Source organism: Camelus bactrianus, chromosome 14, assembly GCF_048773025.1.
Source record: "Camelus bactrianus isolate YW-2024 breed Bactrian camel chromosome 14, ASM4877302v1, whole genome shotgun sequence".
Taxonomy (NCBI): domain Eukaryota; kingdom Metazoa; phylum Chordata; class Mammalia; order Artiodactyla; family Camelidae; genus Camelus; species Camelus bactrianus.
The window spans coordinates 22,300,268-22,312,886 of NC_133552.1; the positions used below are offsets into that span (position 1 = coordinate 22,300,268).

General features: G+C 37.5%; 1 long non-coding RNA gene across 1 annotated transcript; it reads left to right on the forward strand.

Annotated features, from left to right (window-relative positions):
* The first annotated feature begins 7,855 nt into the window (after window positions 1-7,855).
* LOC141579812 (uncharacterized) lies at window positions 7,856-10,371 on the forward strand. Its single transcript, XR_012511824.1, has 3 exons — window positions 7,856-7,918; window positions 9,561-9,656; window positions 10,096-10,371. It is a non-coding gene; the product is annotated as an uncharacterized LOC141579812 (long non-coding RNA).
* Window positions 10,372-12,619: the final 2,248 nt, after the last annotated feature.

Here is a 12,619-nt window from a genome sequence, read left to right on the forward strand (position 1 = left end):
GCCATGCTTACATAAAGCAACCCCAATAAAAACTAAGAACAAGAGGCTTAAAGGAGCTTCCTGATGGGCAACTCATTGATATCCAGGGAGGGCGATCCACCTGACAGCTGTGGGAGAAGGAATATGTGGGAAAAGAAGCAAAAATACCTGCAAAGAAAAATACCAAAGAAACTTACATCAGATATCTCAAAACCAAAGTTAGAAACCATAAGAAATACAGTAAGATCTTCAAAGGGGTGAAAAAAAAAAGAATCTAAAATATGTTAATAAAATTCAAGAGTAGAATTGAACAAGGAATATTTTAATGTAATTCCATCTATTTATTTAAAGATATCATTAAGCAGATGGGTAGGCAAATCACAGATGAATACTTACATGTGTACTAAGAAAGGACTTGCATCGAGAATAGGCAAATAATTCATACAAATGCACAAGTGAAAACAAAACAAAACTACAATAAAATGATAAATATCTTCAATAGACCTTTAACCAAAAAAGATGGCTAATGGGCCAAGTAACATATGAAAACATCTTTATAGCTATAACTCATCAGCAAAATCCAAATTAAAACCACAATGCACAACCATCAAAATAGTTAAAGTTTAAAAAGACTGAGAAGTGTTGGAGAATCTACAGGTTAATTAGAAATCTGTAGAAGAAAAAATGTATTTCAGTGAAAAACTGTGCATTATCTAGTGAGTACTCGTCTAAGTCATTTGATTCTAGCTTTTCTTTGTCTGTAAGCTATTTTACAACAACACATTGTCTCCATAGGACAAGCACTTTCCGGTTATCTGATTCTATCCCTGTTTATTACCTTTCAGCTATTTTCAATTCTACATAAGTATGTTTTTTCTTTGGATTCTTTTCAAACTGATGATAATATCGGCCTGCTTCTCTCATTGACTGTGTTAAATAAAATATTTATGGTGTCCATTTTTATATCTGTATGAGAGTCATAATTCTATCCTTATGTGAACATTAGTTTTACTCCCTTATACTTCTGGTTGAAGTATGAAATGGTAGCACTACTCTAGAAAATTGTTTGGCAGTATCTGTTTAGGGTGAACATATTCATATACTTTGTATATGTCTTTTAAAAAAGTGTCTAGATGTGCAGTAAAGACAGGTGCAAGAGTATACGTATTAAGACTTATTTGTAGTAGCCTATGACTGGAAGTAATCTAAATGTCCACAACAGCACAGTGGTGAAATAAATTGTGTTACAATCAAACTATGAAATGTATCCGTCAACGATCATTAAAACAAACAACAGCACAAACAAAAGAAACCCTCTATAGAACATGAATGGATATTACAATCATAATGTGGAATGAAAGAAGTCCAAGCAGAAAATTGAATGCATAAGTCCATTTATATGACGTTCAAAACCAGGCAGGTCTAATCCATGGTGTTGGAATTAATTAGCCATTGAGGACTATTGTTATGTTGGGGCAGAGTAGTAATAACTGAAATGAGACATAAAGAAAGAGTCTGTGGTGAGAGTCATGTTCTATTTCTGGCGCTCTGGTTTGGGTTACATTGATAGGTTCACTGAACAAAAATGTGTCAAGCTGTGTATGTCGGTTTTATGATCATCTCTCAATATATGTTATACTCCAACAAAATAACACCTGTATTTGTATATATAATATGTATGTCTGTTAAAAAGGAGGATAAAATAAAAACATTTCCAGACAAAGAAAATTATATGACCCATAGACTCTAGGTGAAAAAAGTACTGAAGTACATCTCAGAGGAAGACCATACATAGAAGGAAGGCATGAGACTCAAGAAACAAATTGTGAGCATTTTTTTTAACATGATGGATAAAGTCAGCATCAATCAGTTATGTGCAGATTATGGAGTGTAACCACAAGGTAAAACTAAAATATTGAATAATAAAAGCATGTACAACAGAAGGAAATTGGAAGAATTACATCTGTCTTTTGGATAAGGCACAGGCTCCATCCCATTGCACCTGTTCATTGCTCCTGACCCTGCATTGAGAACCTCACTCATGCTCTCTGCTCCATTAAACTTCTTTTAATTTCCAGGTTGATCTCCCTAAGGCCATCTCAGTTTACTCCCACCCACTGTCAGCTCCTGGGATGTGAAGGCGTTGCCAAGCCCCAGATTCCTATTCCTTGCTCAGGGAGAATAGTTATGAATACTGACTTCTGCAGTAGCCCAGAAGTCCCGCCATACTCTCATTAATTTCCCATTTGAGCACTGGCACTGATTTTGAGTTTCTCTAAGAGTCCCAGGAAACACCTTAGGGTCCTGTAAAATTCAGCCATCGAAGCAGCTGCTTCTTTAGGGTATTTTACCTTGTTGTTTTCTTCGCAGCTGCTGTTACAACCTGCCTCTCATAGCTTCTGTCAATTAAGGCATTGATGCTGATGGGGCAGTGATTCTGTACAGGCCAGGGAAGATTTTCTTTGTTCTTAGAATGAGACTTACTCTGCTCAGGTTTGCTGTGCTTAAATCACTGGCATGACAGAATCACTGAAGTATTCTCTGGAGCAGTTTCTGGAGGAGTTGAGGGCTCTCCATCCTGTACACTCTGCTTTTGAGTTATTGATATGGTTTCACAGAACGGTGGTTGAGACTTTTGTTGATCTCATTCACTAAGGAGCTCCTTGTACTTTCCAGGGAATATCTGAAAGCCATATGTGAAGAATTTGTGGACTTTCAGTCAATCTGACTTATATGTGTTGCTGTTCCTATCCATCCGTGCAGATACCCAAAACTGTCTAGAAAATTATTCTAAGAATTTTTAGCTGCACTCAAGTCAAGGTTTATAAAATGAGAAAGGCATTTCTTTTGTGGAGATCTTCATTGAAATCTAGATGTGATACTGTCTTAACACTATCTTGATAGTAAACTTTAAGTCAAGACATATGAAATTGCTATTTGACCATTTGGACCTATAAAAACAGAAATTACATACGTGTTTAGTTCAAGTGAATACGTGCTTATTAATATTTTACTCACAAAATGATATCCCAGTATCATGACAATTTCTACTTTATTTACATATGCCTGAAATATTTTTCTAACATTACTTTTCAGAGGATAGTGGTGTGTTTTCAGGTAGGGAGATTCTCTGTGGTATGGATTTAATTAAGAGAGGATCAAATTGAGAGAAAGCTTTTACAATTTTTTCTTACAGGGACTTTTGAAAGTTTTGTTCCTTGTCCTTGTGTCTTGACAGATAAGAAATATAGAGACCTGACTATTTTCTTCCACTTTGAACCCTCAGAACCCAGAAGAGCTCAGACAAATAGCTAGTTTCTGTGTATTAGCATGAATGCGCAAATGAATACTTCTATTTTTATAGCTGGTATATCTGGAAGATGAAAAAGGAAACATATTAATTGAGCAACTACTGCATTCTAGGCACCTTTTATTTTTAATATTTATTAGAATTTCTTGTAATGACAGTTACAAATGCTTATTACAAACAACTTCAAACATTCTATAAATACATAACAGAAAATGAAAATCCACCTAACTCAGTTCTCAAGGTTACAATCATTCCCCTGGATTTTTTTCCCATCATATACATTTACATACTATACATTGAAAGTCATCCTGAAAGCTAACAACCCAAGCCACTGATCTGGACTTAGGTTTGCTTTACTCTTTTATCATTGAAGTACCTTTCTCTTTGCTCAGTAATGAAGTTCAACTCCTTCTTCTCAGAAATGATGTAAAGGCTTGAGGACAAGCTTTATGAGTAAGACCAAGACAATTGGCTCTGTCATTTTGTCTTCACAGCATCACTATGAGTAGGTGTTATTAACACCATTCTTGGTAAGAAGCTCAGAGGTATTAAGGAACTTGTCAGGGGTCACACAGCTAGTTGAACATTTGGGTTTGCTTCACTAAAGTATCTTGTGCCCCATGGATCTTGGCTTGTCTTTCCTATATAATAACAAAACTGAAAATGAAACGACTTTGGTTGTTTTAGACATCCAGAGTTAGTATCATACTGTCTACTTACATGGAATGGTTTGGTAAAATTTGTTTTCACATTTGTCATCAACTAAGAATAGTGCTTGAGTTTAAATTCAAATGTCAACACTTTAGTTTCATTTAAAATAATTAAACAAAAGGAAAACACAAATGGACCAGTTTGGTGGGATAAAGACAGCACCTGGTACCAGTAGAGCTATGCATATAGATTTGAAAACTTATGTCACACCAGCACAAGTTAAAATATCAAAGACGTCTTCAGAGGTGAAAAAAAAAAACTTAAATTATATACACTAGGAAAAGATATGTTATAAAATCAGTAATAAAGTAATTGTATTAAAAGGCTAAAAGACACAAAGAGATTTATCTAGAGACTCAGAGCTTTGCAATTTCCCCTCTAACAGGTTAAGATTTTATTTCTGTCTTTTCAAAGACATGCAAATTCTCTATTAACAACCAAGTGTAAAAAATGTGAAAACATTTATTTGTAAATAAAAATATAACTTAATTTGCTTCCCACATCTCAGAAATGCCATTCATGCTTGAGTATCTATACATTAACTGGAGAACTAGTTTGATAAAAGAAAGGATGCCTGAGGCCATTACAGAAGAAAAATGGTGACAGGTTTTAAAGCTTTAGAAACAGAAAGCTGTAGGAGGCTGCGTAATCATTTGTCTTACAAACAGAGCATATGTTCCCATACTGGTGTCTTATAAACCTGAAGGCATCAACTGCATTTGTCACTAACTCCAACCCAATATTTGTTTTCAATCATTTCTAACCCGAGAGGCCTGGACGATACAAACCCAATTTAAAGGCTAACAAAATTGACTTCCTCTCTCTGTATTGCAACAAGTTATATACCTCATAGAAAGAGGGAGGCCCTTACTGTCTCTCTGATCCAGCAGCTCTTATTTTGTTTCAGCTTTTCAATAATAGTCTAAACAGAGTTGTTCTGAAGATTTAGATGTGTTCACGATGCCAAGTTTGCAGAATAGGTTTACGTTCCCCTCTAACTTGGACTGTAGTCATTTTTATTTTCTTTGGTGCAAAAAGAAACCACAAATAATCTGCCAGGGGTAAAATGAATACATCTGAATTGGTAGATGGATCAAAGCAGTGGTCCCTTCTGGGAGGTAGCATGGCAGGAGGTCCTGGGCATGGGTTTTGTAGATAGACCAACCTCCCAGCAATCCAGACTCTCAGCATCCCAGCGTTTTATTTTTTCTTTCTCTAAAAAGAGGATACGATGGGGAGGGAAATAGCTCAATGATAGAGTACATGCTTAGCATGCATGAGGTCCTGGGATCAATCCCCAGTACCTCCATTACAAAAAATAAAAACAAGCAAACAAAAAGTGTAGGATTTTAAAAAATGAAATGAGGATATAACTGCCTAGCCCATGGTGCTGTCGGGAGGATTAAATCGAAGAATATCAGACACAAAATAACTGCATCATACATGTGAACTCCTTTCCCCTCCATGGATGTCGACTGGATTAGTTTCCACTTGACAAAAATACAGGGTTGACCTTTTCCTTTCCCTGAGTAGGCTGCGGAGTAGAATCTCCCGGATTTCAGCCTACCAGGTTTTTATGCTTGCCAAAATAAATTATAGAGATAGTTTGGCTCTATCTTGAAGATAGAGCACTAAGAAATTGGGTCCATTGCTGTCATTTTCCTCTCAGATTCCGCTCATCTGTCACAACACAGTAGTCATGAAAAATGAAACCATAAATTCAATTTAGAGGGCAATTTGTAGCTAATCTTTGGAGTAATTCCAGTGTGAATAATGCAGCAATTTGGATGCATGGTCAGTCAATTCAGCCCTGATTTATTAGCATTTAAGAGATCTTTCTTTCATTAATGATAATTACTAAACAAGAGAAAATAATTTCTCTAAAATCATCTACTTTTGTAACTGTGCCTTCAATTATTTAAAAAAATGGCTACATTGTTTGTTAAAATTATGATGACAACTACAAGCTTTTATATCGTTATTTAAAGACACAAGATGTATTTAGGTTTTGAGCGATAATTCTTTCCAGCTCCTGTGTGAACTGCTCAGCCCTAGGTTACATCAGCCTTTTTTTTTCTGATATGACTCCCATTAGAGTTAACATTTTGAATATCTCAACAGAAGGACCCTGGGATTTGCTATTGATTTCCTACACTCCTTACACCTTGAAGGATGCATTAAAATCTAGCTGCAAAAAGAAAGACATTTCTGTTCATGTCTCAGAGTCAAGTTTATCTGCGATTTTTTTCCTTGTTATTAAAACTACATTCTGACACATTCAATATACTTTGAGTCAGTGAACTTACAAGCACATGTTTAAATAGAGGGTAACATCACATTCAAATCTGTAAAGAGCAGCTCTCAGAAAAGGTTTACATTGCTTTTCTTTTCTGTATTTTATTGCATGGGCTTTAACTGTTCTAACTATAGAAACAGGTATTTCAAAACAAAGGGAAACAAAACCAAAAGATAGAATGCCTTCTCTTAAAATTTTTTTTTTTTGCTTCATTCTAAGAAAAATACACTGTTTCCTATCCATCCTCCCCTCTCCACTTAGTCTGCCTAAAAGTCAGGGTTGTGAATTGTCCAGATTTTGTATTATTCCATTAAGCAAGGACAGTACTGCTAGTCCAAGGTGTACACAATCCCCTTCAGTTTGGGCACTCATGAAAATGAAATAAGTAAACAAGAGGTGAGTGACAGACCCAAGGTGGTAGCGGTGGCACATGTCATCATAGGTGTTACATAATGCCAGGATGGGAGGGCACACACTTGAAAGATACAACTGTAGCCCTGGACTGATTGCTATGTGGATATGATGGTACTACATTCTACATGACGGTATGTAAAGTACAAACTGATCAACCCTGGAGCTCCACAGAGGTTATATATTTGAAACCTTTTATTTCTAGTAAGTCTTCAGTAAACACTGAACATGATCAAAGTTTGGAAGGGAAAGGACACATTAACATGTTTATGGTTTGGCTTTAAGTGACAAGAGTTGACAGTGCTAAATTCCTGTAAAAAAGTGATTTAGTTCTGGGGTCTTTGTGGCGCCTGTTAAGCTAACGAGCAGAGGGGTGGGGAGGCTTCCTCCTTTGTGGGAACCATGTTCTTGAATGTACATTCAAAACTCTCCATCTGAAGAGAGAAAAGACCCTCAAACTTGGACTCGCCACACATTTATTTGCTTTGTGGCTTCAGTTCTTTTCTGGTTGTTGTCTCCTGACTTTCAAAAACGAGATCTGAGGCTGAGGTTGAACCTCCCGCCACCAGGAGAGGAAGAGGCTGATTTGTGTTTGGAAGTGGGGCAGCCTCTGCTCTGGCCGTTTTCTCACCCGCCAGGAGCTAAGGTCAAATCTTTCATCAGATGACCTTGGGAGGCCAGAACGACCCTATCTTTATTTGCCTCCTCCATTGAGAACAGCTTAGGAAAAAATTCCCCGTACACAATGGCATCTTTGTTCTTCACTTTCATACTGTGAAAATGACATGAAATTCTACCAGAAACCCTTTTTCAAAGTTCTGGCTCAATTATACTTAATTATTTGCAGGAGTAATTTTTAAGTTTTAATTTACAAGTTGTTTTTTTCTGTCTAGAAGGAGTGCACCATTCTGTTGTTGTTGTTTGTTTTGTTTTAATTTTCTATTCCCCCCAAGAAGGCCGGTAACGGAAAACTCGGGGACTCTAGGATTTCCATTGTATTAGAAGAAAATCCTTCAAAAGACTTTCAATTAAACAGGACTCAATTGTCTACAGCACCCTGAGGTTGAAGAGCCTATCACGATGGGGGATGTTGGGAGGTGGAGATCTCCTGGCCAATCAAAACACTTGTAAGGTTTTAAATTGGGGCTGGAGTTTCTGATAGGGGCCTTCTCTTCCCGGGACCCGTGAGGAGCTTCTGTCTTCTCTTTGGCGTATGTGTTACTTGCATTAACTTAAATCCTAACTCACATCCGGGGGTATTTGAGTAATTTTGTGATGCCTTATTTATTTTACCTAAAATCCCATGGGCGTATTTTATATGCGTATTTATTTTAAAAGTGGGGCTTAACATATCTACTTGTTTGGTTAGCTAAGTTGAGATCCTTTTAAAGTGAACATGGTTGTTTGTTTGGTCTGACTATTTAAAGTAGTGCTTTTTTGTTTTCTTGCCTATTCTCGTGTCTGCGTGAATTCAAACAAGTTCAAAATGCTCTTCAAAATGCCACTTAGGTTTAATGTTTCTGAGCCTTTTAGGTAAAGTAAATCATGTTTGCATTCCTTCAAGAAAAGACCTGTCCCTCTGTGCTGTTCTCAAACACCATCTTTTAAGTGGAGCTAACTTTGTGTGTCTGTAGCGCTTTTTATTATGCCTTTATCATTGTCCTTATGATACGTGTTTGTTTAATTTCCTGTCCAAACGTTATTGAGTTTACAGACAGGATGTAATTTATTACAGGGCACTAGCAACTTTTATCATGTGCAATACGTAGTAAGCAATCAATATGTTTGTTCAATTGAGGTTCGCTTGTGCTCGTCTAACCGTGCCTGGGCGATGCCTATGCTGGTCCTTTCTACTCAGTGTTCTATCTGTGCATCAGGAATGCCAACATCACCTGGGAGCTGGTTGCAACTCCAGCATGCTAAGCTCCACCCCAAACCTCAGAAGATGTATTTTTGCAAAATCCCGGCATGATTTCTGTGCATTAAAGTTTTAGAAATGCTCTTAAGTCAATGGTTTGACAAGTGTGGTCTCTTGACCAGCAGTATTAATATCACCTGGGAACTTTTTAAAAAGGCAAGTTCTTGGGCCTAATCCCAGATGTACTGAATTAGAGACCCTGGTGGGGGCCCAGGAGTAGCTGCAGGATTTCAGGGTGATTCTGATGAATGCTAACATTCAAGAGCTGCTGTTCACACTGTCAGCCTCTTTCCCAGCCTCTCTCCGAAAATAAAGAAAATCAACCTACACCTGGCCTGAACTATGATTAATGCCAAGTAGATTCATGGCATCAATCCGGTGAATGACTGAAATATTTACTTCATGTATCACTAGAGATCTGGCCAATTAAGTCACTGATGCAAGTTTGATAATGGAAATGAAATTACATGTAAGTAAAAATTTAAAGCTTCATGTATCCATTATTTTGACTCAGAAATAATTTCACAGTATTTGATTCGTTTAGTCCAAGCTATTGGTTTGACGAATAAGAACATGGAGGCTGATGGTTTGAATGATTTTCCCTCTGTGAGGGAGGGGTAACATCTAAGCCAGTGATGTCACCAGTTTACCATTTTGCCTGTAGATGTCTTAATTTTATTTTTTTATGAGCATTTTATCTATCACTTCAATAAGAATGTTATAAATAGATGGAATTTGGGAACTTTGTAGAGCAACACCCTTATTTTACAGATGAGGATACTAAGGAGTTGAGAAGCGTTATGAATGCTTTCATGTTACTATACGGTTGGGACATTCTGGGCCAAATAAATGACATGCTATAAATACAGAAATATATTTTATATAATTTTTAAAATATGTATTTTTAATATATATTATATAATTTTTTTCTCTAGATCATGCAGTCCTCATATTCCAAGGGCATTCCTGCTCAGACTGCTTATCTATTTCAGTGTGGTGCCATCTGCTCTCATTCAAAGGATAATAAAACGGTTAGTCTCTAGAGCCAAATGCTTGCCTGCCTCCTCTTCCCAGTGAGAATTTGTTTACTTTATGAAGATGAGGACTTTCTTTCTTCTCTAGGGGGTGGTAGTTGACAGTACAACCTACAGTCTATCAAAGCTCTCAGATTCATCATTTTGGGGTTCCTCTCCTGGGGTGGTGGTGGGGGGGTGGCTGTAGTATGCATAGGGTATGGCACGTTCTCTTTGAGTTGCTCTGAAGGGGGAAAATGGAGCATAAAGAACCAGCATGGTTATTGCTATAAGTAATAATAGTCTGTCCCTGATTGAAAGACCTTGGGCTTGCTTTCAGGGTAGCGTAAACACAGCTGACCCTTAAATAACATGAGGGTTAGGAGCACCGAACATGTCTGCATGGTCAAAAATCCGTGTAGAACTTTACTGTTAGCCCTCCCTCTCTGCTGTTTAGCATCTTCAGGTTCAACCAACCTCGGATCATGTGACACTGTGGTGTGTAGTTACGGAAGAAAATCCATGGACCTGCAAGTTCAGGGGTCAACTGTAAACGTATACTGACATACCTCAGAGATTCTGCAACTTTGGTTCCAGACAACCCTGCTGCAATACAGCAAATATCATAAAAAAGTGACTCACAGAAATGTTTGGTTTCCCAGTGCATATAAAAGATATGTTTATTCGACTGTACTCTAAATAAACTGTGAAATAGAATTATGCCTAAAAAAATGTGCAGACCTTAATTAAAATATACTTTATTGCTAAAAAAAGAAATCTAACCATCATTGGAGTCTTCAGCAAGTCATAATCTTTTTGTGGTAGTAACATCAGAGATCACGGATCACAGATCATGACAAATGTAATAATGAAAACATTTTAAATAACTGAGAATTACCAAAATGTGATACAGAGGCACAAAGTGAGCAAATGTGGCTGGAAAAAAAATGGTGCCAAAAGACTGGTTCAATGCAGGGGTGCTAAAAGCCTTCAATTTGTAAAAACAAACAAACAAACAAAAAACAAAACCACAGTCTCCATGAAGAGCAATAAGACAAAGTGGAATAAAATGAAATATGCCTGTATTAAAAATGTATCAGAAGGCTGACAGAGTTGAAGTGACCCAACTGAAACTCATTTTATGAATGGTGTAGAATGGTAAAACTTTCTCCTCTGTCTTGTTCTAGGTTTATTCTGTTTTAATTTTGCACAGCTGTGTCTGTAGCCTGATTTACTTTGTCTACTTGACAAAAGAGGTAAATAGTTAAGCAGAGAGACTATTTGAAACATGCAGTCAGCAAGCCTGGCCAATTTAGAAAAAGACAGTATTATTTTATCTTATTTTTTGAATAATTAGTGAGTTTCAAATGATCAGGTTGAACGTAGAGTTCAGGCAGATCTAGGTCCCTGCCACCCTCTGACTTATAAGCCTCAGTTTGTTTATATGTAAAATGGGGATAGTGTAATTTCACTGCACTGTTTTCTAGATTGCTGATCTGTTATTCTGTGTCATTTAATCTATCCTTGATTCCTTCTATTGTGTTTTTAGTTTCAGTTATTGTATACTTCAGCTCTGTTTGGTTCTTGTTTGTGTTTTCTAACTCTTTATTGAACTCCTCACTGTGTTCATCCATTCTTCTGAGTTTGTTGAGCATCTTTATGATCATTACCTAGAACTCTTTATTGGGTAGATTGTTTATCTCCATTTAGTTCTTTTTCTGAGGTTTTGTCCAGTTCCTTCATTTGGATCATATTTTCCTCTGCGTTTATTTCTATGTAGTAGGGCGGGAGGTTGGTTATGTTTTTCAATCTAAGAGAAGTGTCCTTATGCAGAAGATGTCTTCAGCAGCATGCTCTGCTCTAGTCACCAGAGCTTTGTGTTCCAGGAGTGCCCCTTCTGTTGGGGCAGGTCCTACTACTATAGGTGCACTAGCAGGCATGATGGCTAGCTCCCTGCCTGATTGGCTGCAAGGCTCTGCCTCGTGTAGTGGCTGTGAGTGGAGGATGGGGCCAGACCCCTGTGCAGCTGGCTGTGCAGAACGGGGGCTGTGCATCCAGTGCTGGCTCACTGCTGGGGGAGGTTGGGAGGTTGTGGTCCAGGGTTGGCCAACTTGGGGAAGGGGTTGTGTCCCCACATGGCTAGCAGTGAGGGCCGTGGGCCTCAGGGCCGTATGCTGGCCTCCTGGAGTTGGAGCCAGGTCCTCATGGGGCTGGCTACATAGGTTGCAAGGCTGGTACCTACAGGTCATTCTCATTGATGCTCTGTAGGTGCCTGTGGGAAGAGGTGAGTTCCAGATCTTCTTTTTCCATCATCTTGGCCACTCCTTAGCATTTTTAAAATAGTTTTACCTTTTGGGCAATTTTCCAGAACATTCATTATAGTTGTTACAAAGCAAAAGATTTCTATTTATGCTCACATTTCATCGGTATATGTTTTGTTACATTACATAATTAAAACTTCCATGAATAGGTCTGAAAACAAAGATAACTGACTTTTAATAAACATAAAACTCAAGTGGGAAGGACAGCCTGTGTGTACTGGTATACTACAGAGATGAGAGGAGGGTGGTTATGATTAATGCTTACTTCCCTCACTTATATTTTCTTGAGATTTAATGAAAAGTCATGGATTTTTCCTGATGTAAAAGTTTTCTGATGCCAAACTCTAAATCCGCTAAAATTAAAAAGAGTTCTCATGGTTGATATTTTAGGCTGGCAGCCTTATAAACACATGGATGACAAACCTCACCAATCAACTTTATGAGCTTTTAAAAGATAATAGTATTGAACTCAGGTATTGAAAATTTTCTTGCTTCGTACTGGTCCTAAAATGTGTATGATTTTCATTATGTCCTAAGGTAACTTAATGAATGATCAAAATTAAGCATGAATTAGATTATCAAATTCACATAGTAAAACATTTTCCCTGACAGTGATTTGAATTCTCATCAAACTAGGTAACTTTTAGGATTATTTTTTTA